Source organism: Furipterus horrens, unplaced genomic scaffold (genome assembly GCF_987537825.1).
Source record: "Furipterus horrens unplaced genomic scaffold, mFurHor1.1.pri manual_scaffold_5, whole genome shotgun sequence".
NCBI classification, from domain to species: Eukaryota; Metazoa; Chordata; class Mammalia; order Chiroptera; family Furipteridae; genus Furipterus; species Furipterus horrens.
In genome coordinates, this window is record NW_028327175.1 from 36,780,511 (window position 1) to 36,794,208 (window position 13,698).

At 40.6% G+C, this 13,698-nt stretch overlaps 1 protein-coding gene across 3 annotated transcripts in view; it reads right to left on the reverse strand.

Moving 5' to 3' along the window:
• DEPDC1B (DEP domain containing 1B) overlaps window positions 1-13,698 on the reverse strand; it is a 68,199-nt gene that overhangs the window by 39,584 nt on the left and 14,917 nt on the right. The gene's annotated exons all lie outside the window — the stretch shown is intronic.

Sequence of the window (13,698 nt, forward strand, 5' to 3'; positions counted from 1 at the left end):
CCTTGTTCCACTCCCTATCAATGATAATAACCAGATACCATGAATTCAAGGAAAGAAACCTAGGCAAGGAGTTTTTAAAAAAGGATTTTCGTCCTGGCTGGTGTGGCTCAATGGATTGAGTGTCAGCCTGCAAACCAAGAGGTCACTGGTAAATTCCGAGTCAGGGCACATGCCTGGGTTGCGGACCAGGTCCCCATTTGGAGGTGGGCAAGAGGCAACAGATAGCTGTATCTCTTGCACAATCGTTATGTCTCTCCCTCTCTGTCTCCCTCCCTTCCCCTCTCTCTAAAAATAAATTTAAAAATTTTTAAAGGGTTTTCAAGGGCAAGTTGGCAAAGACCAAGAGGCTATAACAAATAAATAAAAAGGGAAAGGATATAGAAACCTGACAGAGGACATGAAATGCAGGAACTGGAAACACACATGAAGGGCCAGGAATGAAAGATTAGTCATGGGTTTGAAATATTTACAAATTAACCATCAAAAGCCTTACAAAAAAATTACAAAGCAGAAGTTTATCAGTAACCAAGAGGTACTATTTCCAAGTGAGGATGATACAGGTAGATCTGGCCAGACCCTGGAGGGAGAGGGGTTGCAGGGAATGCCAAGAGGGCGGGGGTGAAGCCACTGCTAGCAGGGTCCCATGAGGACAGATTTCCAGGCAGAGATGTGATGGGAGGGGGCCTGCATTGTTCAAGACTAGCAAGGGTGTTGATGGAGGGAGAAGCCCTACTCTCTTCGGGAACTGGCAGCAGAGGGAGGTGCTGGCCTGCAGTCTAGCCTGGGAAAAGGACAGGACTGGCTGGGGAGCCCGGCCCTCCAGGAGCGCACAGAAGCTTGAGCCGGGAGATTTAAATGAGGGAGAGCAAAGACTTACCTCCAGCGCAGAAAGCAGCCATGGCATAGCCATGGCGGTGCGGGCCCTGCACTCAGACTCCAGGGAACCTGAAGCCAGACAGCAGGTAACATGGCAGTCCTGTGCACCAAAGGACAAATAAGGATGGAGCAGGGTTTCTGGGCTTAGTTTTGGGTTCCAGTCTTTTAGGAAACAAATGTTGTTTTTTCCTGTGTTTTGCAAAAGAAGAAGGCCTGGAGTTAGGGATTCCCCCTCCCCCAAATGGTGCAACATTTTAATAAAAATCTCGTTCCTTTACCACCAGCCTGTCTTCTGAATATGCCCGTGTTCAATGGCAGGCAGCCAAATGCCACTTTTGTTTAGTAAAAAGGACAGTTTACTTTGATTCGTTATTTAAAACACCTACATGTACTGGCATCTTTTACTCCAAAGAAGACAGTGGTGATGTAACCTTAGAATTGGTTGGACTTAACAGTCCAGTATAGAACTTTCAGCCCAGAGCCAAGTGTAACCAGCCTACTACTTACTCCTAGTGGACAGTACTCCTGCCTCAGGGACCACCAAGGTCCTCAGCTGGAACACATCCCCCATCTCTGATTGCAATAGGCCAGTCTGATTTGCTGCTTAACTTTTGGGCAGTCCATATACACACAAAAATCCTGGCACTATTTCCCAGGCCCAAAAAGTTGTCCCAGTTTTGCTCCCTCTACAGGCATTGCTTGTTATAGCAGTCTGAGTTCTGGGTGGCAGAAACCAATTCCAGCTAATTTAACCAGAAAGAAACTTGAAAACATCCGAGTGGCAAAATCAATAGGAAAGCTTGAGAACCAAGATTAGAAAAAGAAAAAAAAAAAAAAAAAAAAAAAACTGGGACAAGGGGGAAAGGGAGGCCACAGCAGCACACACAGCAGGAATTGTAAGTGACAGTCCAGTGTGAAAGCCACTGCTGACAACATGGTCTCTGGGTGCCTCTGCCTCTATGCACTTCTGACCTTGCTCCCGCAGGCCGGGCCCCGCTGCTATCATAAGGAATTCTAAGCTGTCCCCTCCCCTTTGCATTCCTCACTCAAGATTCAAAGTCCTGGGGAGCAACATACTGCCAAGGGTAGGACATGTGCCCACACCCTAACTGCTTGGAGCAGGAAGAGGAATGATCTTTCCTAGCAAGGCTTCCACTGGTGGGAACAGGGGTCTGCCTCCTACCACAGTACAAACAAACAGGAATCCCACAAAATAGGACAGCTTAGAATGCTCGGCAATTAAAAAAAGAAAAGTCAAATGCCTATCCTATTACTACCATTCAATTAACTCTATTCTAGAACACAGACTATTCCTACTCAAAACACCTTGATTGCCTCATCTATGTAAAATAAGTCTACTCCACAGCCAGCTAAGTAAGAAACTCCATCAAATGCATCCCTATGACATCCTGACCTAAAACTTCCTCGGCAGCCAGGCCAATCTCCTCCTTCTTCTCCCAGTAAAGCTGATACACATTTCTGAGCGCCTTGGTCTTACCACTCTTGTCATCTAAAATATGATCTCCCTTCCCATCCCTTATTATTTAGATTCTACCCCTTTCTCAGAACCTAAGTTGAAGTCCTCCACCTTCTCCTCCATGAGGTCTTAAAACACTCGTCTTCACCAAGTAGGTCAGAAACAATTCCTTCGCTGGCCAGACAGACTACATAATCATGATACAGTCATGTATCATGTAGGGAAATGGGGGGAAGTATGGCAACCAGAAATGAGTTTGCCCCATCTAAAGACATTCAGGTACATAATTTTTTAAGACACTGTGTTCGAAGATAATAGCAATATGTGCCTCTGTAGAAAGGAACTGGGTGGCTGGGGAAGGGAGACCTCTTTTTTTTCTTTTTTTACCATCACGTGAGGACATGCTTATTGGCTTTGGAAAGAGGGGAAGGGAGGGAGAACAGGAGAGAAACATTGGTGCAAAAAACATCTATCAGATGCCCCGACCAGGGACCAAACCCACAACCTAGGCATGTGCCCTCACTGGAAATCGAACCCACCACTCCTCAGTTTATGGGATGACCCTCCAGCCAACTGAGCCACACAGGCCAGGCAAGACTTTTTATTGTATATACTTTTTTTGTACTTTGTAAATTTTGAACCACATAAAAGTATTGCCTTCACAAAATAAACAAAATGAGAAACAAAAATCAGATAGACAAAATTATAATGACCAAAACAGTATACAGGTAAAACAAAATAGATATGCCATCCCAAGGACTTCCAGTGTATCACCTAATTTTATTGTTTGTTACAGGTTTGTTTTGGGTTAATTAATTAAATACTACCTTAGTTCTGCTACTTATTTTTTTCACATATGTATACTCTATCACAAGAGATTGCAACGTTAAGGAGGAAAATAATCATGTTATATTTCTTTTTTATCTCCTTCATTGCCTTGGATTGAGAAATATGTGATTATGTTTTCAATATCTGGAATCATAAAAGTTTGGAATTTAGAAAGTCCTTAAAGGTCTAGTTCACCCGTCATTTTTTTTTAATTATCTTTTTTTTTAAAAAACCTTGCCCAAGGGTGTGTTTATTGATTTTAGAGAGAGGAAGAGAGAAGAAACAACTATGGGTTGCCTCACATATGTGCCCCAACCAGGGATCAAACCCGCAACCTAGGTATGTGCCCTGACTAGAATCAAACCCACAGCCTTTTGGTGTATGGGATGTCACTCCAACCAACTAAACCAACTGGCCATGGCAACCCCTGTTGTTTTATAAATGAAAAAACTGATGCCTAGGAATGCTAAGGAACTTATCCAACTATTACAGGACAAGAACCTAAGACCTGAAATAAAAACAAAAGAGAAACAAAACCACAAGCACACATTCTGAGCTTGACTATTACCACAGAGGATGTCCACTAGAGGGAACCAACAGTCCACTAACTTGAAGGTGAAGTTCCTAAAACAGTTCCTTCAAAAGATCTATAGGGTCGTAATGAATTTTTTCCCAGCCACTGAAAATTTCTAGTCACATACCAATGTAAATTCAAATTTCTTTCACTAGAGGTACAAATGGGGACTTTTAAAATCTCCAGCATTAAAAAAGAAATGTTATTAGCATATAGTAAAACTGATTTTCTTTCTTCCAATCTTTCTTTCTTTCTTCCTTGCTTTCTTTTGTGTGTATAGTTCTAGTGATTTTAGCACATGTGTATAACTACTACAATCAGGAAGCGGTACAGGTCCAATATTCCCCAACAAAAAAACCCCTCCCTCCTGCTCTGTCTGACTTTATAGCCACAGCTTCTCACTGCAACCCACCCCAACACACAGTAAGGAGCATTCCATTGTATAGATATAGTGTTTACCCACTCATACACTGAAGAACATCTGGATTGTTTTCAGCTATTGGCAATAATTAATACAGCTGCTATAAATATTAATGTATAAGTTCTTGTGTGAACATTAACTTTTCATTTTTCTAGGGTACATGCCTGGGAGCAAAAACACTGAGTCATAGTATATGCATACACTTAACTTTTTAAAAATCTTGCCAAGCTGTTTTCTAAAGTAACTACCAATCTAGGCTTCCCACCAGCAATAAATGAGATTTCCAACTGCTCTGCCTCCTCACAAGCTCTTGATATGGTCACTATTTTTATTTTAGTCATTCTCACAGATATGTAGTGGCATCTTATTGTAATTTTAATTTGCATTTCCCTAATGTTAACTATGTTAAACATTTTTTCAACTATTTATTTGCTATCTGGTTATCTTTGGTAAAGTATCTGTTCAAGTGTTCTGTTCATTTTTTAATTTGGTTGTTTGTGTTCTTACTGTTGAGTTTTGTGAGTTCTTTATATATTTTACACTAGTTCACTGTCATTTATGTGGTTTGCAGATCCCTATCTATAGCTTGTCTTTTTTTTTTTTTTTAATGTTTTATTGATTATGCTGTTACAGCTGTCCCAATTTCTTTTCCCTCTGCTCCCTTCCACCCAGTGGCCCCCCTCCCTCCAGTTGTCCCCCCCCTTTCAGTCCATGTCCATTGGTTGTGCATATAGTTCTCCTCAACATCTTCCTGTCTACTCCACTCCCTCCTACTATGCTTCTTAATTACTGTACCATCTCCCTCCCTTTTCCCTTTTCCCCCTCCCTGCTGACCTCCCCCCAATATGTTCCCCATACGTATAGTTCTTTTTCCACTCTCATTGCCTACTTAGTTTGCCTTTGTTTCGATTCCCTAGTTTCTGTTGTTGGTTGTTGTGATGTAGTTTTCATTTTAGTGTTCATAGTTTTGATCCTCCTTCTTCCAAACCAGTCCCTTTAACATTTCATATAATAGTGGTTTGGATCTAATGAACTCCTTCAGTTTTACTTTGTCCTGGAAGCCACTTTCTCTGCCCTTCTATTCTGAATGACAGCTTCGCTGGATAGAGTAATTGTGGCTGTAGGTTTTTGATTTTCATTACTTTGAATATTTCTTGCCTTCAGAGTCTCCTTTGAGAAATCAGCTGATAGTCTAATTGGGACCCCTTTGTACATAATTTTTTTCTTCTCTTGCTGCTTTTAAGATTCTCTCTTTAATTTTTGACAATTTGATTATAATGTGTCTTGGAGTGGTTCTCCCTGGGTCCAGTTTTTCTGGAACTCTCTGTGCTTCCTGGACCTGTAAGTCTATTTCCTTCCCCAAATTTGGGAAGTTCTGCTTTATTATTTTTTTCACATAATTTCTCCATTTCTAGTTCTTCACCCTCTGGCAATCCTATTATTCCAATGTTCGTTCGCTTATAGCTATCCCAGAGGTTTCTGATACTCTCCTCACATTCCTTACTTTTTGTTCCCTCTTCCTGCACTGGTTGACTGTTTGTTCCTTCCCTATGTTCCAATTTGTTGATTTGATCTCTGGATTTTATTTCCTCACCACTTGTCTTGTATGTGTTTTTGTTCGTTACAGTGTGACTAGTTTTCATCCCTTCCCTGTCTTTGTTCCAAATCTTTTGTTAATTCTGTAAGCCACCTTATGACTATAGATCTGAACTGAGCCTCAGAAAGGTTTCCTATTGGTTCGTCTGTCAGGTTCCTCATCTGCTGCCTGGTGAGCTGCATCACCGGGATTTCAATCGTGGTCTGCTTCATTCTGAGAGCCTTGTGTTTAGCTTTGCTTCCTGAGCAGGCTATAGGGGGCAGAGCCCCATGCACTCGTCACGACCCAGCGACCGGTGACCTTTTCGCCAACTGTGGTGCTTTGTGTGGGGGCGGGGTTCCAAGATGGATTCCTGCTGTTACTCTCGGCTGAGAGACCAGGATCCTCTTCCTCAGTCCCCCTGCCCTCTGGGCCTCACCGTCTAAGGCAATGGTGGGTCTGCCTTCCCCAGCATTGGAATCACGAGCTGCCCTGTTTCAACCGCAGCTGGGATTGCTCCCCTGGCGTTTCTCGCAGTCCCGCCACTATCCCCGCTGCTACCACAGACAGGACTGCGGTTTCTCGCCCCTCCTACCCCACGGACGAGCACCGCTGGTTTATAACTTCATACACTGGGCTTCCATGTAGTTTTATTTTCTGGAATTTCTGGTTATCTTTTGTTCTGAGGTAGTTATATTCCTACTTAGTTGTAGAGGGAGACCGAGCATGTCATTCTAAGCCTCCATCTTGGCCGGAAGTTACCTCAGATATATAGCTTGTCTTCTCATTCCCTTATTAGTACACAGTAGTACAGGGCAAAAAATCTTTAATTTTGATAAAGTCCAATTTATCATGTTTTCTTTTCTTTTATAAATCACACTTTTGATATCATGTTGAGGAACTCTGCCTAACCCCAGGGCATAAATTATGATTTTCTCCTTTTTAATTAAAATTTTGTAGTTTTACCTTTAAATCTATGATTCACTTTGAATCATATGATAAAGTATGAGGTTTAGGTTGAAGTTTTTTCTTTTTTCATATAGATACCCAATTGTTCCAACACCGTCTACTGAAAAGGCAACTCTTTTTCCTTCAAATTACTTTTATGCCTTTTTACATCTTTGTCAAAAATCAGGTGGCCATATTTGCATGTGTTTCTGGACTCCTGTTCCACTCATCTATGTCCATCCCTTCACCAACACCACAGTCTTCACTTACTATGGCTTTATATACAGTAAGTCTTAAAATGGGGTGTACGGCACTGACCAGTGTAGCTCAGTTGGTTGGGTGCCGTTCCACAAAGTGGAAGTTCACTCGTTTGATTCTTGGTCAGGGCACGTGCTGGGTTGCGTGTTTGGTCCCAGATCGGGACACATATAAGAGGGAGCCGATTGATGTTTCCCTCTCACACCAATAGTTCCCCCCCCCCACAAAAATAAATAAATAAATAAACTCTTTAAAAATAAAAAAAATAAATAACTGGGTAGCAGAAACCTTTTTTTCTTTTTAAGATATTTATTTATTTTTAGAGCGAGGGGAAGGAAGTCAGAAAGACTTCCTCGATGTGAGAAACATTGATCGGTTGCCTCTTGCATGAGCCCTGTCCAGGGACTGAACCCTCAACCCAGGTATGTGCCCTGACCAGAATCAAACCAGCGACTTTTCGCTTTTCGGCTTTTCAGGATAACACCCAACCAACTGAGCTACACCAGTCAGGGCTGAACCTTTGTTTTTTAAATTAAGAACAGTGAAAGTAACAGTATTCAGACATGGGCAACTGAGTGGGGACTGAATGTGGGGGAAGGGAGGGGCAGGATACAGGGAAGCAAGAGGGGAAAAAAAAAAAAAAAAGTGAGACAACTGTAATGGAAAAACAAACAAAAAAATTTTTTTTAGTGGGGGAAAATGAAAATATGAAGAATGGAAATGCCAGTTCAGTGAATATTAGGACAAAGATTTTCCTTCACGTTGTATATTTTTCTCCCTATTTGATCTCTCCAGAGTTTGGCATTCTAAACAAGTAAGTAATGACTTAAGTTTCTTTGCATAGACCTAATAAGACCAGTTGTTAATAGAGGTTCCTTTTTCTGAACAAGCCTTTGACTGGAATGTCAAGCCTAAAGGAGACATGCTTGGGCTCATGTTGTTACCAAAAAGCCCTAAGGAACTGGGAATGACTTTCAAAGGTAATAAAAGCCCGCGAAATAAAAGGCCTGCTGCCATGGTTGGTTGTGCGGTCCACAGCAATCTCTCCAGGGAAGGAACGAAGGTTGTTTTCCTGAAAGATGGCTAGAAGGGACCTTAAGACACAATGGAAAACCAGAAAGACTTGGAAAGGACAGGTGTGTACAGACAAGGATGAATGCCAGGTATGTGGCCCAGCTTCTGTGCACTGAAGAGCAGACTGAGGGCCACCCTAAATGTTCCTTGGGTAAGTTCCAGCAAAACAGAACTAAAGATCATAAGTGATCATTTGCTGCTCTTGTTATGCTTATGCAAATGAACAGGATAAATTAAAAATGGACTTAATGTAGTCCCTTTAAAGACAAGGAGAGTAATCTTAGGGAGAAAAATCAGTATTCAAGGAAAATCACAATGATCAGTGGCAGACTGTAAAGTAGGGCAGCTAACCGTCTTAAAAGTTTCTTCTCATTTAAAAAATGGTTTCACTTGAAAATTAAACCATATCTGTGATATCACCAAAGAGATTCAAGTTGCAGGCAAGTAGAATGTCAAGTGCCTTGCAACTGTATGTCTTCCCAATAAGACAGTCTTACAGATTTAGAGACTTTTTTGTTGGTTATGTTACATAAATTAACATGTGTTTTCTGTTTTCAAAGGGCATAAGCCTATGACCGCATTATCTGAGTGATTGTCTGTACGCATAAGCCTCACTTAATCCTCTCTGCAGCGCTGCCTCCGGAGACTCAACAGTTTGGCTGAACTAAATGGCTGAGTTGGTGAAGAATGGGGTGGTCTGTGGGCTTCACTTTAAAACTGAATTCTCTTTTCTATCCTAATGGCTTGGACAGAAAGGGCCCAGAGGTCTGAGAGGGGGGAAACATAAACTATTTCCCTCAGCCCAAACTAAATAAAATGGGCAAAAGGGTTTTGGACAGGAGAGATGTGCCTAGCACACCTTCCTCCAAAGAAGCCCTTTCCAAAGAAGCCCTTTTTTTTTTTTTTTTCTCCTAATGTGGAACATTGAAAAATTAATCCCTGCCTTTTGCCACCTAGTAGTTATGGATTGAATGATGCTTTTTAACACTTTTTGCCAAATCTGTTGCCCCCAGAACACAACAAGGATGCCAGCCTGCTAAACCAAGCACGCCGTTGTCCGGAGACAGCCAACTGACCTGGAGTCTGCACAATCCTTCCCCATGTGGGAAGGCCACCCTCCCCTCCACACCCCCAACTGTTATTAGGGATTTCTGGACCCAAGGGTAGGTAGGACGACGACCATGTCCAGCTTGAAGCAGCTAGAGGAGCTTGAGACCTTCGCCCATTGTCCTTTACAAGATTACAAAGGGTCTTAATATCTGAGAGGGAGGGATAGTTATTTTTTACGAACCATGGGTATGGACTTGGGGGGGGATGCTGGGGGAGGGAGATACTGGGTGGAGGGGAGTAAAGGGGAAAAAAAAATTGGAACTACTGTAACAACATAATCAATAAAATATACTTTAAAAAGAAAAAAAAAAAGAAAGTAACAGTATTCAATAAAGTTGACAATGTCTATATAAAAATTTTTTATTTTCAAATTAAAATCAGGAAAAAAGCAAATATGAGGGAAAATAAACAGAAAGAAAGAAAAATGAAGTAGGAGAAAAAGAAAAGGAAAAAGGGAACATGATACACATAAAGAGGTAGAAACAGAAAAAGAGGAACAGAGGGAGATAGAAGGATAAAAAGAAAATGGTTCCCTACACATTAGTTATAAACCACTACAGCTGAGCCAGTAAATTCTCCTCTGAGAACCCTGAACACCTTCTTGGTTATTAGCAGCCACCGGAGCATCAGTACTGAGAGCAGGTCAAGAGCCAGATATATATCTCTATATCGCGGTTCACTTATCGCGGCCTCACTGTATCACGGGATTTTTAAAAATATTATATTTAATTATTTATCGTGGATTTTTTGCTATATCACGGGATTTTGCAATACTGTATATGTATGTTGTTAAAGTTACATAGGTTTAAGAGTGTAGAATAAATGTAAGGTTCCTACTTCGTAGGGGGGAGGGCGTCTAGAACGTAATACCCGCGATAAGTGAGGGAATACTGTACAGGCTCTAGACCGGGGACTCCATCCTGCTAAAGATCTACACTAGGCTAGACACTCCTCATCAAATAGTCCAAAACAAGCAATTATCATATTACACATTTCTATTCTTATATAACCCATTACATTAGGTTTAAATAATTCTACATAATTGTCTGTTCACATGCATAAATGTGGAGGAAATTCAATGATCAGTACAGAATTTTTTTAGAACATTCCTGGTGTTTTATGTAGATGTTTTCAAGAAAAAAGTGTCTGGTTCTCTGAGGATGAAATACTCAACTTGCCCACCTTAGAAGGTTGTAATGAAGATCAAATGATATCATGGAAGGACACTGCTTCATAAATTGAAATTTTCTTATAAAAATACAAGGTAGTATAGCTGGCTCTCCTCGTCAGAAGTATAAGGCACAGAGTCTTGTTAGAAACAGATGACAGCATTGGACTCAACTCTTGAGGATCCATTAGTGAAATCTAAAATTGTCTTCATTAGAAGCAAATCCAGAACTATTTCCAGTCATCAGTATTAGTAACAGGAAAGAAGTAAATAACTCTGGCCAATTCTTTGCAACATCTCTACTGATAATTATGTACATCAGATATTAGGATCTTGCTTTCCCTTCTTACACACTAAAATTCGCTATTTCCTTCTATCTTTTATACTTATCTCTTTGATTCTTGAGAAAAAGAGTCATGGTTAACAAATGTAAATGCAGTCAGTCACAGAAAAAACATGGCATACATTTTTTTAAAAACTAGAAATAAAATTTGATACATTCTAAAATAAAAGCTTAACTCATCGTTGTTATGTATGTATATAATCTGTCTTTAAAAATACTATAGGAACCTTTATAGTTCATGTAGTTTTCTCTAACTATGCCTTTCTGTAATTTACAGACCCAGGAAACTAACTACCTCTGCAATATTTATATAAATATTTAGGCTGATTATGTTTACCTTCCCTCCTTTATTTGATAACACCTTGAGGAAGACAGCTGATCATTTAATATGTATTACATATTACTTACTACATTACTAGAATTCCGTGAATATACAAGCAAATGTTGACTATGTAAGCATGTGTTGATTACACCAAAGGTCTTTTTTTTATTATTTTGTGTGTTTACTCATTCACTAATTTCTTTAAAAAGCAAGTCAACCTCATGCTATGAAAATGGAGGCAGAGTGGCCTACCAAAAGAACACAGGTTTCAGAGAAAGAGACCTCCGTTCAAATTCTGACTCTCCCACTACTAGCTAAGCGATTCTGGAGAAGTTAATAACTCTGGCCTTATTAATTCCCTAATCTTTAAAATTAAGGTACCACCTACATCCACTGGTGTTAAGTGACAATTATGCAACAAGCCTGGCGCATCACAGGTGTAAAATTTTCATTCCTTTATTCCCAGCAAGAACTCTCAGCTGTGCATTCCAGAGTTCTTGATCCTACTTATAAAGGTTCCTATTCCATAAAGCGTGGTATTTAGAAGCCCATTCTGGAATTCCTTTACCTTATTGACTCTCCATCTGTTCTCAGATCTAATCTGTCTCTAGGTCCTAATCTCACTTCTCTGCCTTCTTTTATTTGGCTATAGCACTATTCAACTGCGAGCAACACTGGAAAGAGATGATCCTGAGCACCAGTCCCAGAAGCTGTATGCGTGCAACAGCTGTCTCCACACTCATTAGCTTACTCTCAATTTAAGGCACATGCTCTTTAACAAGTGATTTACACGTCTGCATAGTCTTCATCCCAGATTAATATGAGAACATCAAACAGCAGGAGTTAACTTACAGAACTTCCACTCAGAAAAAGGGAAGAATGAATTTTCAGGTCATAAATAATCAAAGAAAATACTGTTCCCTTTAGGATTCACAAGTATTCTGTCAGAGAAACTGGGGGTTGGGGGAATCATTATTTCATGGACTAATTTAGTGTGTACACTGTTTTTTAAAGGGGAAACATGAGGATGTCTTCATATTGAAGTGAACATGTTCTCAGTCAGTGCTGAGTGGTTGGCTCCTACAGAACGACCCTATTTTACAGATCTGATGGCTCTTAAAGCATCATGGGCCTCAATGAGAGGTACCCCATTTAAGGTCACAATAGAACAGACTGAAGTTGCTCATCCAGAAAATCTTTTAGCAGTGTGCTGGCTAAATCTTGATGGGGTACAAGCAATTAGTGTCCCAAGAGAAATAATCAGTGAAGAAACCCCAAGGAAGTATGGCATGTGAAGCCAAGGCTAGAGTTTCTACTGCCTGATGCTAGCTAATAAGCACTATGGTCTCAGAACAGGCTAAAATCATGCACGATCCTAATTAAAAGTTGGATCAGCAAGCCAGAAATAACTGCCAAGTGGAGAAACAACTAATTGATATCTAGAAGTTGAAGACTGCTGATGAAACTGTGAGGAAGTTAGATTCTAGACATACAGCAATGTCTGGTCCTGGCCTTGGCACTCTCTCCTTGCTCTGCAGCCTTTCTCAACAGCTAGTCTTAAAGAAGCCAAAGAAAGGGTTCAGGATGGAAAGATAAGGTTTTCTCCACTCAAACCAAGGTGTCCCAATAGCCCCCAAATTGCCTTCGTTAAATTATAATGAAAGAGGTTAAGAGCTACAGGCAGACTAGATTGAAATATAGATGGAGAGTCAATTCCTTGTTTTTCTGGAGTAAAAGAAAGCAAGTATTAAGAGTCCATAATCGCCATTTTTTAAAATCCCTCTCAGTTTCTTAGCACCTTGGTAGGCCTCCCTGTAGATAACTCAACAATTCCTCTTTTCTAGACTCATGAGACTTCATTCCTCTTGAATCCTCTCCCTGAATCTGAGGTATGACCCTTCCACCCCCAGCAACAACAGCCTAGCAAGCAGTGGGCACGGAAGTACCAGCAAAGAGACATCCATTTCCCTCCAATTACCTGGTGGTGTCCAATCATTAAAAAAAAAAGCACTGAAACATGAGCAAAAAATGTTTGAGGAAAAGCACAAATGCATTTGCCAGGGATAATCTGAGACATCAGGGAATTCTAGTACAGTTCGTCACATGAGCCCTGAGTTCTGCTTAAAGATCAGACCCACTCTGCCACTAGCCCCCTTGAATACACATCTTCTCATTGCTCACAAAGGCCAACCCAGAGCTGCTGTTTAATTAACCCATTTTAGATTCCCTGGAACAAGTACAGTATTCCCTCACTTATCATGGATATTACATTCTAGACACCCCCACACCCCCGCGATAGGTGAAAATCCACAAAGTAGGAACCTTACATTTATTTTAGTATTTATATATTTTTTAAGATTTTTTAAATCCTTCCCATACTTATAAACCATTCCCAGCCCCTTATTAACCTTTCCCACTCCCTTATTAACCTTTTCCACTTTTATAAACACTACTTATGTTCTTAAACATATTCTACACTCTTAAACCTATGTAACTTTAACAACATGCGTATACAGTACCACAAAATCCCGCGATACAGCGAAAAATCCGCGATAAATAATTAAATATAATATTTTTAAAAATCCCGCGATACAGCGAGGCCGTGATAAGTGAACCGCGATATAGAGAGGGACTATTGTATTATGGTAGCCTCTCAGGTGTGCAAAAGGCATGAAAAGATTTCCTTACTGAAAAGTCATTGCAACAGAAGACTATTATGGGGT